Source organism: Camarhynchus parvulus, chromosome 3 (assembly GCF_901933205.1).
Source record: "Camarhynchus parvulus chromosome 3, STF_HiC, whole genome shotgun sequence".
In the NCBI taxonomy this organism is placed as follows: Eukaryota; Metazoa; Chordata; class Aves; order Passeriformes; family Thraupidae; genus Camarhynchus; species Camarhynchus parvulus.
In genome coordinates, this window is record NC_044573.1 from 445,719 (window position 1) to 460,111 (window position 14,393).

Consider the following 14,393-nt stretch of genomic DNA (forward strand, 5'->3'; position numbering starts at 1 on the left):
ACAAGCAGTAGTGAGTGTTCTTTTGTCTTGGTATCTGAAGGTCAAATCACAGGTCTTGAATCAGAGCTCACAATGGTTTTTATTCTCCCCCAAAAAGAAAGTCACAGATTAAGAAACTGAAAAAATTAAATTTAATTTTTGCTAAGTAGCTAAAAATAATTTATACCTGAACTAAATATTTTTTCATATATAGATTCTTTTAATAACAATGAATTTTTGCCTTCTGCTGTAACTAAAAAGGATAAATAAGCAGCTTTCTCTGCTGCTTATGGACAGTATAGGTTCAGTTCTCAGTTGTACTACAGTAGGCTTGAACCTTTGGTGTTGCCTCATCTTTGAGGGGTAACGTAGGAGGAGAACTTTGGATAGCTTTTAAAAAGTAAAAAGAATTTTCACTCAATCTAACAGCAACATAAAGTAACTTTTTTGAACTTTATGTTTTCTAATAAAATTTGGGTGCAAAATGGTTGGGTTTCCCTGTGTGTTTCAAAGTTGACAGAATGAAATATGCTCAGCTCTATTGCCTCTGAGAAGCCACTCTGGTTTTATTCCTGTTCCCTTTGGCCTTTGGTTGGAATTCAAGATCAGCAATGTCAGACATATCAGCAATCCTTACTGTATCATGTCTTCAGAGTCTGTGCTCTGCTGTTCAGTGGATGTTTGTGTGATGGTAATCCTTGAAGACAGGCTAGAAACAGGTTTGTGACTTTGGGGAACTTCACCTTACTATATTGGTGGCGTAATGCTGGTTTGTTGGTTTAATTTTTTTTTTTTAAATTCAAGTGTTTGGGATTTTTTAGGCTGAGCAGCTGCTACAGTGTTAGATCTGTCCCAGTAAGGAGAGCATTGATTGCTGTCAAAGCTTCTAAGGAAAATAGTGCCTGGAATATCACAGGCACAGCAGAGCTTGTACAAAACAATTCGCACCTTACCCAAAACCTGTACTCTTGAGTTTTACTTGTGCCCTTATTTTGCTGTACTGGTTAGCAAAATGTGGTATTTATGACATTTTCAGCAGTGCCATGAGATCTGAGTCATGTAAGTATTACACTCTTCAATCTCAGAAAATCAATATCTTTGAGTCAATGTCGTAGGAAGAACTTTAACTGGATCTGCATTTACTGCTGTTCTGAAGATGCAGAAACAGTCTGACTTTATTGCAAAGGGACTGCCTCCAGCATGCTTACAATCTGCCAGCCAGACTTTTTGAGAAGCCATATTACAATGGGTAGTTCTGGAATATTAGTAGCTTCTATCCATTATTGTAAATACAAGTCATGTCTATGTTTGTCAGCAGGGACAAGTTGCACAGTACTAATAACTTTTTGACCATAACACTGTGATCTTAAATTCTCAGTTAAGAAATAACTTTGCTTTTTGTCTGTATGCATTGCCTGGTTTAAATTAGTCTTGCACGTCATAAGCTCAAAAGCATATACAAATTTATTCTCTATGCTGGAAGCAGAAATGTAGCTACAGTGTTTGTAAGTCAAGCCACCATGTCATTATTTCAGGCACCAGTAAAATTAAGTGCAGAACAGGTTCCAGGATTGGGCTGGTTGACCTAATCATTAAACACATTTTATTTTCACACCTTACTGCAAACTTCTTTATAAACTTAAGCTTTTAAATCTGCTTGCACATGAAAAGATTTTATTCAAGCTTTTATCATGTGCCTGGAAGGCCCCAGCTGTTTGCGTCTGCCTTCTGGAAACTGATTACTAGTGTCCCTGTTATTTTTTGTCTGGACAACATCAGCTCTCTTCAGGTACACATTAAATACACATTAAATACTAGCTGCCTTTTTTTTTCTTTTTCCTAATACTATTACATGATGTCTGCTAAGCATTTGTGTGGCAGAACTGCAATATCAACAGCTATTCCTGATTGGTAACCCTCTTTTTATAAACCATTAAATATAGTCTCTTTAAGGCTTTATGATATTTGTAGACTGATATGTTATCCCTGATAAAAAACCTGTGAGGTTTGGGGAAAACTGAGTTCCCTAATCTGTGGCAATGACTCTGAAGGACCCTGAGTCACCATTTGCATGTGGGCTGTGCAGGCCCTGCTGATGGATGGTGCACTCGGGCAATGGCTGAATGGTTTTTTCAGGGAATTGTAGGACTGTGGTACCTTCAGTTCTTGGAAGACTTTGTGACTTATTTAAGAGCCAGAAGCAAAACTATTTCACCCTCATTTATTACTGTGTAACTAATATTCCCTCCTGGCACTCACCTGTCACACACCTGCCCAGCCGCTTGCTCAGGCCTTAGCTCAACAGAGGGAGAAAATGGGATGAAAAACCTCCTGGGTCCAGATAAGCCTCTCCTGCTGTGTTTCCCACTCTTCTCTTTTAAATTCCTCACTGCCAAGAGGCATTTTGCCCTTTTTTAGATGTGTTTAAGGAGAGCCGCCACAGGCACGGGGCGGCTGCTGGAGCCCCCTGCTCCCCACTGGGCTCCTGAGGCGCCTCACGGGCGCCATTTTGAGAGCCCTCACGACGGCTGCTGGAGGGTGCGGAAAATCGCTGCGGTTAATGAAACCTGGAAATCGCTAGGGCTGCCAACAAAACCTAGTCCTGGGAAAGGTGCTGGGAAAATGGGGTTTTTCTCTGTGCAGTGAGTGCTTCAGGAGGGACAGGCACCCTGGAGATCAGCCAAGGGAGGGCTGCCCTCAGAAAAGGTACGGACAAGGAACAAGCCGGCTCCTCTTTGCCAAGGGGGGTTTGAAGCCGATGGCTCCTGATGGCGGTTATGCAGGGCAGCTGCGACAGACTGCCCTGCTCCCCTCAGAGATAGATCCCACCTGTGGAGAAGCAGGGGTGGATGGTGTGCTGAAGGACTGGGGAGCTTTGGGGATTTGGGCACTTTCTGGGAAGGTGAGATCGCTTCCCAGTGGCTCTGAGAAGGGGAGAGGCCCAGCAGCACTTCATGAGGGAGCTCCCACCGTACAACTGCCTACCCACAGCCATGAGGGCTCCTCAGGAGTGGCCTGAGGACACGAGCATGGGAGAGAGACACAGGATTGACTCACGGCCCCTCCATCATCACATGAGCTGCAGTCCACAGGGTGACTCCAAAAAGTGAGTTTTAGTTTACTTCCATTTACATTTTCTTTGCACCAGCACTGTGCCCGCTAAGCAAGTAGTTGTGTGACATGGCTGGCTGTTGATGCCAGCCCTTTTCCTCTCTTTCTGCTTTCCATTGCTTCATTTTTAAGCAATGAAACATTTTTTCACTAACTAATGAAGGCAGGACAAATTCTTCACTTGGTTTTGCATACCTTAACCCTGGTATGCTGCATATGTTTATTCTTTGGGATTGCCAGCAGAAGTGAGGAAAAGAAAATTAGATTTTCAGTTTTTACTGGAGTTCTTTTTGGATATTTAAAATAATGATCCTAGGAAGCATGTCCTGAAACTGCCTGTCCTTGCATCACTGAAGTGTCACATAGTTGTGATCAGCATTGCACTGACTTCCATGGTTTGTGTTTGACCCAGATATCTTTGCTGAATCAGGTTTTGGACTGTCCTGTCATGATGTTTTACTTGTAATTGTGAATATGTCCATAAATTATTCTGTTTTGCTCCATAAATTGTTTGGTCTGGCCAGTCAGATATGTTAATGTTCTACAGCCGGGAACATTCGTAATTGAAAGTTGTTTTCAACTGAAACAAGGTTATTTGGGTAATAGCTCTGACAGTTGAAGATGCCCTTGCTGTTTCTTACCTTTGAAATTAACTAGGTAGAAGAATATAATACAAAATGCTAAGAAAGTGGAATACTTGAACCCTATATTGAATAATCCAGTCTCCTCTTTTTTTTTCTTTCCAAATAAAGAACTCATCCCCAAAGCAAAGCAGCAGAGAAATTAGTTTAGATTTCTAATAACAAAAACTGCTGTGCAAAATCCTCCTTTGGGTACTGAAATATGGCATCAAATAAAATTTATAAAACCAGTATGCAGTTGATGTCTTTGTGACTGTAAAATCCCTTCAAGGAGTTCCTTATATGAGTGTGTCACAGAAGAGCAGAATTCTGAGGGGACTGTAAGTGCACATGTCCTGGTTTTAGGTGTTAAGAAGATCTGTTGTGTCTGTTTAATCAGAATAGCTGCTGAATGAAAACTCTTTCTAAAACTGCATGCACAACAGCAGATGTCACTCCAGTTTGTAGTTGGGCCCAGAGAAGGATTTGCTTCACTGCAAGAATAACTCATGCATGGCATTATTGCTTAGGTTTAATATCATGTGTTGAGGAATAGATGGAACACGTCACAGAATTTCTGCGATTAACTGATGATTGCTGGGGTGAATACCAGAGAAACGCTGTGTTTCTGGACTCTCTCCATTTGGAGCTGAGTGTGTTGGCATGGGTGGAACCAGTTTGTGAAGAGCTGTGGGCAGTGAGCAGCAGTACACACCTTATGCATGGTGTGTGTTTAAGGCAGTGGGGTTCTCTGTTAACTGAGAAGAATATGCAGTTGCATGGCTGAACTGACCTAAGAGTTTTAAGATTGTATTATAATTGAGTATATTTTAAGCAAACTACAGCAAACAGTCTGAAGGAGCACTTTGTTTCAGTGTTCATACTTTGGTCATACCAATTGCTAAATTTATACAAAAGTCATGTGGGAGCCCAGAATGAAGGTTGAAAGTTTCTGGAAGTAGTGCTGATTGAAGCAGGCACATCTGGTATGACTTTGCGTGTACTATGTGTTACAAAAGTGTACTATGTAAGTTTTTATGTGTACTATAATATTTTATGTGTGCTTTGTAAGTGTACTATGTAAGTTTTTATGTGTACGATGTGTTAGGCCAAAAATCTCATGGCAAGGTGGAAGAATAGGTTTCCTGAACGCAAAAAGAAACATGAACACAATTTTAAAAATGTGGTTTTGGTTGGGTTTGCACACTGGAAGGGGATTGAAAACTTCCCCTGCTACTGGCCCTAAAGACACTAGAGTAGAAAGCAAGATTATTTCTGTATCATAGATTACTTCTAGTTGCTTAAAACTATGACTTGTGGGCATAAAGTCATCCAAAGCTACATCTGTCTGAACCTAGTGCCTGTAGAGAAAGGAAGGTAGTTGTTTTTACATCAGAGGAAGAAAAGAAAAAAAAATATATGATATTAAAATGCATTTTAGGGGAAAAAGGAATGGTTGTATCTCTGCAAAAATGCAGAGGTGAGTTTCCATTTTGCTGACAGACATTTTGCTTGAAACTTTGGGTAGTGAGAAGTGCTGCAGATAGTTATCTTTGTAACAGATTAATATGAAATGTCTCTTCAATGTGCGTACCACATACAATACAAGGATGACTTGCAATATTGGGAAATAGGGATTTATTTGCCATGATGCTTTGGTCATACCTAGCATTGCTGCAGGGTGCCAGGCAGGTGATATTAAAGGACTCAAAATAAAATATTTATCTATATTTACAGCTTCAGATAGAGAATATTTGCCAGCCTAAGTGGTGACTGTATGTAGTGACTGGCAAAGCCAGCAGTAATTGTAAGGCACGAAATCAATTCCATAGCTGTAACAAATACAGTTTAAAAAACGGCCATGAAACACAGAGGAGAGCGGATTTGGAGCCACAGGCCAAGAGATTATTTCTCTATAGGGTGGAAAGAAAACACTCAATTTTATCATAATTGTGTAGTAAGGCTCCCTGAATAGAGAATTAGATTGATGTTTTCGGGTAGAAAACACATAGAGTTATTTGGCAAGGACACTATGGTCATAACTGTGTGTGTAGTAGGAAGAATACCTGGACAAAAAAATCAGTTTATTGAATATATAAGTTTGAACTTCATTGGGTAAAGATGGGCAAACTCTGTCTCACATGGTTGTCACTTGTGATCATTAATATTTAATCATTAATTTATCCAAATTCCTAGCCAGACATGCTCTCACTAGTTGTCACAGGAACAAAAGATTGTCCCTGCCTGGTGCTCTGGCTATCGGGGAAGTTCCAGCTGAACAGGATGTTTATCTTTGTTAGGCACAAGTCACTTAGCTGAGAACTTGTGCCATAATGAAACAGCCAGGAGCAAATTGCTGTGCTTCAGCCTGTTCCTGGCAGAATGCTCAGGGGCATGTTGGTAATGACTAGAGTTGATGAAATTCCCTCAGCAGCAGGTTCTGGTGTGATGAGTTTGAAGGTCTGGGGGGTGTCAGGGCGAGGCAGGCCATGCTCTGCCTGCCCAGCTCCAATGGAGAAGCTGGAGATGCTGCATGGGAAGCGCCTGCCTTGCAGAGAGCCCCAGGCAGATGGTGAGAGTGGGCTCTGCTGCCTTCCCAGAGACTGCGCAAGCACTCCCTGGTTTCTTTTGGCCCTGAACAGTGTGCCAGGAGGTTGTTGTCATAGTGCTGAGTTCTCAGCTTAGCTTGGAGGAGCTGGAGTTGAGGAAATTCTGTCCTTTTCAAAGAATAGTGTGCTTGTTTTTATTGTGATTGCTTGTGTTAAGCTTTTTTTTTGCCTCCTTTTCTTGAAAAGGTAGGATTACAGTGACTTGTAAGGTAAGAAAACATGAGAATCTGATTTTTATTCTAATTTTTAAAAAATGGAATATTCAAAATTTGGGCCAGATCCTAGAAATGTCTGTTTCTTTTTGGTTCTGGGATATGAAAAGGTGTCATTTCCCCATCGCCATGTTGAAAATTTGGTCTCTTTCTTGACACTGTTTGAATACAGGAAGAACTAAGTAAGATACAGACCAAAAGGACCATTTTCTCTGCCCTCAAAAGATAGGAGTGATGATGAGACACAAGGTAAGCACACTCTCAGCTGAGATACAATTATCTTCATTCTCTACAGTGGCCTTTTAAGTGCTGAGGGAAGAACAGCAAGAACTCTCCTGGACAGCTCTTTTAGCGTCTAGCAATCAGCAATTTAGGGACTTCTGGGTCAGGCTGCATCTGGATTGTCAGTTTTAATGGGCACTCATAGGGTGATTTCTCAGTAATGCGTCAATGTGGGTTTCTTTAGGTTTGTCTTTATTTGGAGGAACTAAACTCTGGCTCAGAAGAAAAGAAGAGAACAAAACAGTGCTGAACTGAGATTTCAGATCATGAAGGAGCATGTCTAGGGCTGAGCATTTTTGTGTGAGTTTTAAGAGCGGTGCCTAAAAGCCATGGTGAAATACTGACGTGGCAGGATGAGATCCAAAAGTGTATGTATGGACTATCTCTGAGCCCCTGGGTCACACTGCAGCGGCAGAGTTTCAGTCTGTTTTTGTCAGAACAATATGAGATCATGGATGTCACTTTGTTGGGGACTGAGCAGAGGGCTGAGCTGGAGAGCCAGAGAGATTTGTTGCATGAAAGCAGGCAAAGAAAGATGTGCCTGTCCTGTTCTTGAGTTCTCTAGGTGTCCGTGTTTTGCCATCCCAGGCTCAATGCCGTCTCTTCTAGAACCCCCAGCATCAGATGGTAAGTCATAATACAAGTTGTTTAAGAATAAGAAAGAGATTTACAGGTGAAGTTACCCAGGGCACTTACTACATAGTGTATGTGCTCCAGACTGGGGTTATTCTGCAATAGCAAATATTTAAAGTGGTTTATGTTCTTGATGGTCCCATTACTCTGAGTGAACCAATGCAGGGAATTCTTACAAGCATGCAAAACACAGATTAAAAAATACAACTGCCAAGCACAGTGTAGGCTGGGAAAATTACCTGTGATGGAGTAGTGACCTCTGTGCCAGGAGCAGCCTTGAGTCATTCTTAATGGGAGTGCCAGTGGTAAGAGACCACAAGCTGAACCTGAGCCTTTTGAGAGGAAGAAATAAGTGTTTATTTCTGGGTTTTATTAAAAAAAAAGGAAACAAAAAAATTCTTCAGTGGGAACTGTCTGCATATAAAAGAAGAGGAGCCCAGTGAGGCTCACTTAGATAATCCCTACAACAAAGCAAGGGTAGGGAGATGTGGCTTCCCAATGGGTTAGAAAAGGAAGCCTAATTTAGGATGCTGTAGGTCACACCTTAAGCAGGAAGAGGTGGTATTTGATCTTTTGTCTCTTGAGTCCTAAACTCACATCGTGCCTACAGAGGGCCTGAATTTTTCTACTTTACATCCACGTCCTTATGAATTAAAGAGTGTTTGTTTGATCTGGGCGTTTGGGATTTGGCAGCTTTATATCATAGCTCTCCCATACCTGTGTGTGAAGTTAATACTGAAGTCCATGCTGCATTAAAGGTTGAAACCTTTGAGATGCCCTTGATATCGAGGATGAGAAATTCCATTCTTCTAGACTTAGTTTCTTTTGCAAATTGTTAGACTAGGGAAACCATTAGAGAGAAAATCTGTGCTTTTTGCTGAATTTATGCCTGGAGAAACTATGCAAATCAAAGAAAAGATTTGCTGCTCTGCTTTTCTTCCCTCTGCTATTTGTATCCTTTAACACTTCTGTCAGCTGCAGATGGGCAGTAAGTGAAGGACAGAGAAAGTGGCAGGTGTTCAATCCTTCCAAAGCCTATCTGGTTTTAGTAGAATAAATTAAAAAAAAATTTTGAAGAATTTGGTTGCTATGATAAAGCTAAGTCATCAATTACTCTGCCTTGCTGCAATGCTGTCATGGGACTGCAGGCAGACTGCTGTGGCAAGGCAAGCACCTCAGTCCCAATCCTTCAGTTTAATTTGCACAAAGTGCTTGTAAAATTTGGAATGTTGGTAGAGTTGGGTTGCAAATGTACGTTTCACATTTCTCGTGGTACTGCGCATACCTGTTTCCAGAGCAGCTTAGGCCTTAGCAGTGTTTCTTCCTTAATCCCAATGCACCAGTGAAACACTTCAGTATTGCTTATATTGGTAATATTAAATGTACAGAACACAACTGTTGAACTTGGGTCCTCTAAATATTTTAGTTCTGGCTGCTGGGTGGGAATAGTGAGACCAAAGAGGTCAGCACCCCCAGTGCTCTGGCCTGTCCTTGTGCTTTCATTGCTGAACTCCAACAGTTTAACCCACAACCCTTTAATGCGCTAAAACAATACTGAGCTATAAACTGGGGGTTTCAGTAGCTCATTTGTAGATGTTTCAGTCCATTGTGTAGTGGGTGTGGGTCAGCTGTTCAACAGATGTCTTTGAGCCATTTCCATGCCAGCAGTCAGCCTCTCCTCCGTTTTTCTGGTTATTGTGTTTGGAATAAACAATTCTGTTCTCAGTGAGCTTTTTTGCTTTGCTGGTTTGTTTTGGCTAAGGACTGTTTTTGGAAAAGAAGAGCCAGAGCAGTATAAAGTTGGTTTTAAGCAAACCATAATGACACTGTAATATTTTGCACTAATATTCAGCAGTTGGCTGTCTGTGTGGCACACAGTGCTCCAAGGAAGATCTAGCCTGGATAAACAAGGGGAGGTAAAGTTGGAGAGCTTGTCTTACTGAAAGCTGTTTATTTGGAGCTCTATTTATAACTGTTTTCTTTAATAAATACCTCTGTTTAGGAGGTACTGTTATGCCATATGTTTCAACAAATCTCATCTCAAGCAAGTTCTGATGGATGAAAAACATTTTATGAAATGTCTAGTCTGTTGGGTTTTTTGCCTGAAAAGGTAAAAGTAATATATGAAGTCATGCACAGTGTATCCAGATGTTGTTCTGAGATCTACCCAAAAAGCATGGATTTCTGATGATTTTAAAAGTAGAGAGAGAAGATAGAAATACACTCCATCAGTGTGTCCAGTATGAATGCAAATAGCTCATTCAATAGTGACAGTGCAGGATGAGTTCCATCTTTTTTTCCTAAGGTCAGGTGAATCTACTGCTTTTGGATGGCAGGTACTGTTTCTTTCACCAACCTGTATCAAGGACAGGTTGGATGGGACTTTGAGGAACCTGGTTTAGTGGAAGATGGCTCTACCCGTGGCAGGGGAGATGGAATCAGATGGTCTTTGATGTCTCTTCCAACCCAAACCATTCTGTGAGTGTTCAATGCTTCTATTACATGCGGGACTATAATCCAGCCTTGGAGCAGTGCCATATAACATGCAGCATCCGACTACTCCTGGCTCAAGCAAATCAGAAAATAGAATCAGGTTGGAGGGGCCTTAAAGCTCATCTGGTTCTGAGCCCCCTGCTGTGGGCAGCAGGGATGCCACCCACTCAATCAGGTTGCTCAAGAACCCCTTCCAGCTTGGTCTGCAATGTTTTCAGGGATGGGGTACATCCACAACTTTTTCTAGGCAACTTGTTCCAGTATCTCCCCACCCTCATAGTAAAGAATTTCTTCCTAACATCTAATCTAAACCTATTTTCTGTCATTTGGAAGCTATTCCTCCTTGTCCTATCATTCCATGTCCTTGTCAAAAGTCCCTCTCCAGCTCTCTTGTAGTTGCCCTATAGGTACTGAAATGCCACTGTAAGGTCTGCTTGGAGCCTTCTCCAGTCTGGACAGCAACCCTCCTCATGTAACCCATCATTTGTTCTCTGTTTTAAAATGTGTGTTTTCATAATTCCTTGCTTCAATAGGTGCTTGTTACCGTGTTTCAACACTTTTATATTTGTGTGTTGATCACAAAGGCAGTAGCTGGTCATGGACTCTAAGTCATCTCATAATGAGTCATTTTGACCTCCTGTATTTCACAGGTAAAGTGACTGTGACTTTACAGCCAAAGGGACACAATTTCTAGAAGGCTCCAGCCATTATCTTTGTAAAAGAAACAGCAGCATTCAGATATCTGCATTCCTCACAGACTGGTTCAAAGCAAAAACCACCAGTCATCTCTGACAGTCATCCCGTGGTAGGCTTGTGGTTTTCTAACTGCTTCACACCCACTCACAGCTCCCTGGTGCTGTGACTCAGCTGCAGGAATGCTTCTGTGCCTGGCCTAGAGCTTCACGTGTCACTGTGCTGTTGTCAATCCACATCCAGGCAGTGCTCTTGCTTCTGGCAGATTTTGGTTCCTTGCTGTGACCCCTGAGCAGGACGAGCCAGGGAAGCTCTGCGCAGGCTCCTGCTCATCCTGAGCCTTCTGTGAAAGGGAAGGTGCTGGCTCTTTGTCCTTGCTGATCTTCCTGTGTGCTCCAGCCTCTCTGCTGCCTGACAGGCTGTCCCTACTGGTTTTTCTCAGTTCCCTTGTGCCTAACAGAGCCAGAAACACATCATTTCCTCTGGAAAAAATAAGCACTGTGACTCTCCAGTTTCTTGCATGTTTTCTCTGTGTGCACTTCTCCCCTGCCAGTGGTGCTGGGGTGTCTTATCACTGTAGCTGATCCTGTCCTTGAGTGTCTTTGGTGTTTTCTGTATCAGTATTATTGTGTCAGCAGAACTTCACTGGAAAAAGAAGAAAAGTGTCTTTATATTTTTCCTGGATAGTTTGTTCCATCAGCTTTGTTAATTGAATGTGGGAATCTTGAGGGCAGAATTGACAGAAGTCAACTATTCAATATGCTCTCAGAATTCAATGCTAGTGTCAATAAACTGCTTGCTAAAAGAAAAAGTTCTGGGGAAAAAATATATTTTGTTGCTGAAGTGTTCTTGTAATAAAAACATGGGAGTTTTGCACAAAGAAGAAAATAAAGTAAAACAAAATAGCAAAGTCCTTTTTGTTGCTGCTGTTTTAGTAGTGCAGAGCAAATGAATGTTTAACATGAAAGAAAATATAGATAAGATTGAAGTAATCATTAACTAAACCACTTCACTGCAGGAACTTGATTGGATCCATTTGAGACTACTGCATTGTGATATCTGCCTCTTCAGCCAGTTAAAATACAGTGGAGCACTAGTCCATCACCCAAGGATATGAAGAAAGCAGGATTACTGAAGGGGTTTTGAGGAAAAGATCTGATGTTCTGTAATTTGAGTGTTTAGACAGTTTGAGTGGGCTCATTAAATTAAAGGTTGCTTAATAAGAAAGAGCATTAAGTGGCTGCCTGTAATTACCATATAGCAGTTACAATAATTTTTAAGGAATATATTCTATAGGTGTATTTGAAGGTAATGGAAAGTTTTGGTATAATTCTGTTTACAATTCAGGTAAGAAACTTGTGGAGAACAGAACTGTATGGAGCTAGAAGGAATATCAGATATTGCAGGACACAGAATTGCTTTTACCTTTCACAGGACTCGGTAATGTGCTTGATTTCAAGGAGCTGATCAACAGAGTTCCAGGCTTAGCCAGCCAAAACAAGGATGGGTTTGTTTGCTGGATACCAAAAATACCAAAGTGTCTTCTGCTACAGTCCATGCTATTGACTTTTGTGGCATTATTCTATCTTAAAGTATTAAGTATTTTAATACAGATATGTTATAAACACAGGGGGAATTCTCTGTTCAGACTGCTATGCACAAAGACACAAAATTCCTTGGCTTGCATCCTCAGGAATACAAAAATATATGGGCAATCACAGAAGAAATTGCCAGGATTTCTGGCCCAGTGATTTGCTGGAGAAATGAGTGTTGAACATTCTTCAGTCTTTTATTTCTTCAAGTGGTTGCCAATGCTGCTTCTGCTTCCTATCCAGATTAATCCAACCTTTTGAAGTAAAATTTTCAAAAATGCTCCTTGTCAGTGATCTTCTGAATTTAGACATGTTTTAAAATGCTGCCATTTCTTCTCTAAAATAACTAAGGTGTTTTTTGTCTGTATTTTGGGACTTTGGTAGTTCCCATTTTGAACCCAAATCAGTGCCTTCCTTTATTTCTCTCCTTACATTGCTCTGACCTTGCATCCTCCTGCAAAAAATTCCATGAGCTTGGCTTCTTCCTGCAGTTACAAACACATGGAGTCCCAGTTTTCAGTTTAAAAATTAAAAAAACCAAACAAGTGTACTGATTGCAATGCAGAGAAGCTTGAAAATATGAATCTGACAGTTTCCAAGCAGGCAAAAAACAGTAACTATAAAAACAGTGGTTTGGTCTACCTTGTTATGAAGTGGGTGCTCTGGAGTGGCATTAAAGGTCTGGCGTGACTATGATTGCTTTTAGAGCTGTGGGTTAGATCTGTGTGTGCTGGGGGACTCAAGTGGGGAAATCACAATGAGTTTTGTCCTAATGAGGCATAAGAAGCACATCTTCTTTCCCCCCTGACGTGTGAAGTGAGACCCAGCACTGCTGTGTCTATTTGTGCTCCAGCTGCTCTGGGGTTTTCAATTATTGTTTGCTTTTTTCCACTTCACACTTTCCAACCTTGCCATGTCCATTGCAGCTTGAGGAATTGGACAAACTTCTTTCTTCCTCCCCGTGGGCAGTGAATCCAGTTCTTCCTGGAAGTGTGAGCCATAGGAAGCCTGAGGAACATGCTGTTCTCCTCCACTGTGGTGTTCCATAAATAAAAACTGGGCTCCTGAGAGCTCTGCCATGTCTGCAGTGAGGGGACCAGCTGACTGACACGCAGCCAGAGCAGGAACTGTATCGTGTGGGGGGGTGGCTGAGGACCCTGCTGCTCTGGAGGGGATGGCACATGCCATTGTTACCCTGATGCTGTCAGACAAGGTCTCTGGGTTTGTTAGGGCCTCAGAAATAACAGACACATAGTCTTTCATGTTTTCTTCTGGACATGAGGAGATTTAAAAACAGAACGAGGAAGAAAAAGAGCCAGATCTCAGTAGCTATCCACTGTTAATCCTTGCTGCTTTTCCACATCATCTCTGTGGGAGAAAGCAAAACACAGGTACTCAAATCTGCATTGGGTTTTATGTCTCCTTTTTCTTTTGAGGGAGAAGTTGCTAGCTGTTGAAGGCAAAATGGGTCATGTAGCTGCTGCATCTTAAAAATAAAATCTTTGGCAGAGTTCCCTGCCTGCAACATAGTGCACTGAATTTCAATGAAAATCACCCAAATATACAGAGCTCATAGGCAGCTCTGAATTCTGCAATAGAAAATGCTGCAGCGCATGTTTCCAGGCAGCTTCCGTGCCACTTGATTTGCTTGTTCATAAATCTTTTCTCAATCAAAGTACTATTATTTTTTGCAGACAAATATCTAGGTTCTGAACTAAGCAGCATTCATAATACTATTTCCCCTTCCATGCTCATACAGGGGATGCTGATTTCTTTGAAAATATGAAATACATTTTTCTGAAAGCTGTCTATTTGAAAGGCAAAAACCAAATCCAAAACCTATGGTTTAGAAGGAGCAGAGAATCTTTATTGTCACAATTTATTGATACAGGCAGCTATGAAGTCTTTGTCTTGCTCAGATTGCTGAACATTTTCCTTTGGATTTTTTTTTTCTTTTTTTGCAGTGCTAGTGTTGAAATTGTCAAAGATGTGTGGTAGCAATATAGTATTATTGGATTATTGCTGTTAACCAGGAGGCTGTTAAGCAGCTGCTGTGTTGATGCTGGTATTCTTTTCCATGCTAGTTGGAAGCGTTAGTTTATTACTGCCACATTACACTTTTAACATAGCACAGTGCAAAGTAGTGGGTATAAACTCACTGCAAAGCTT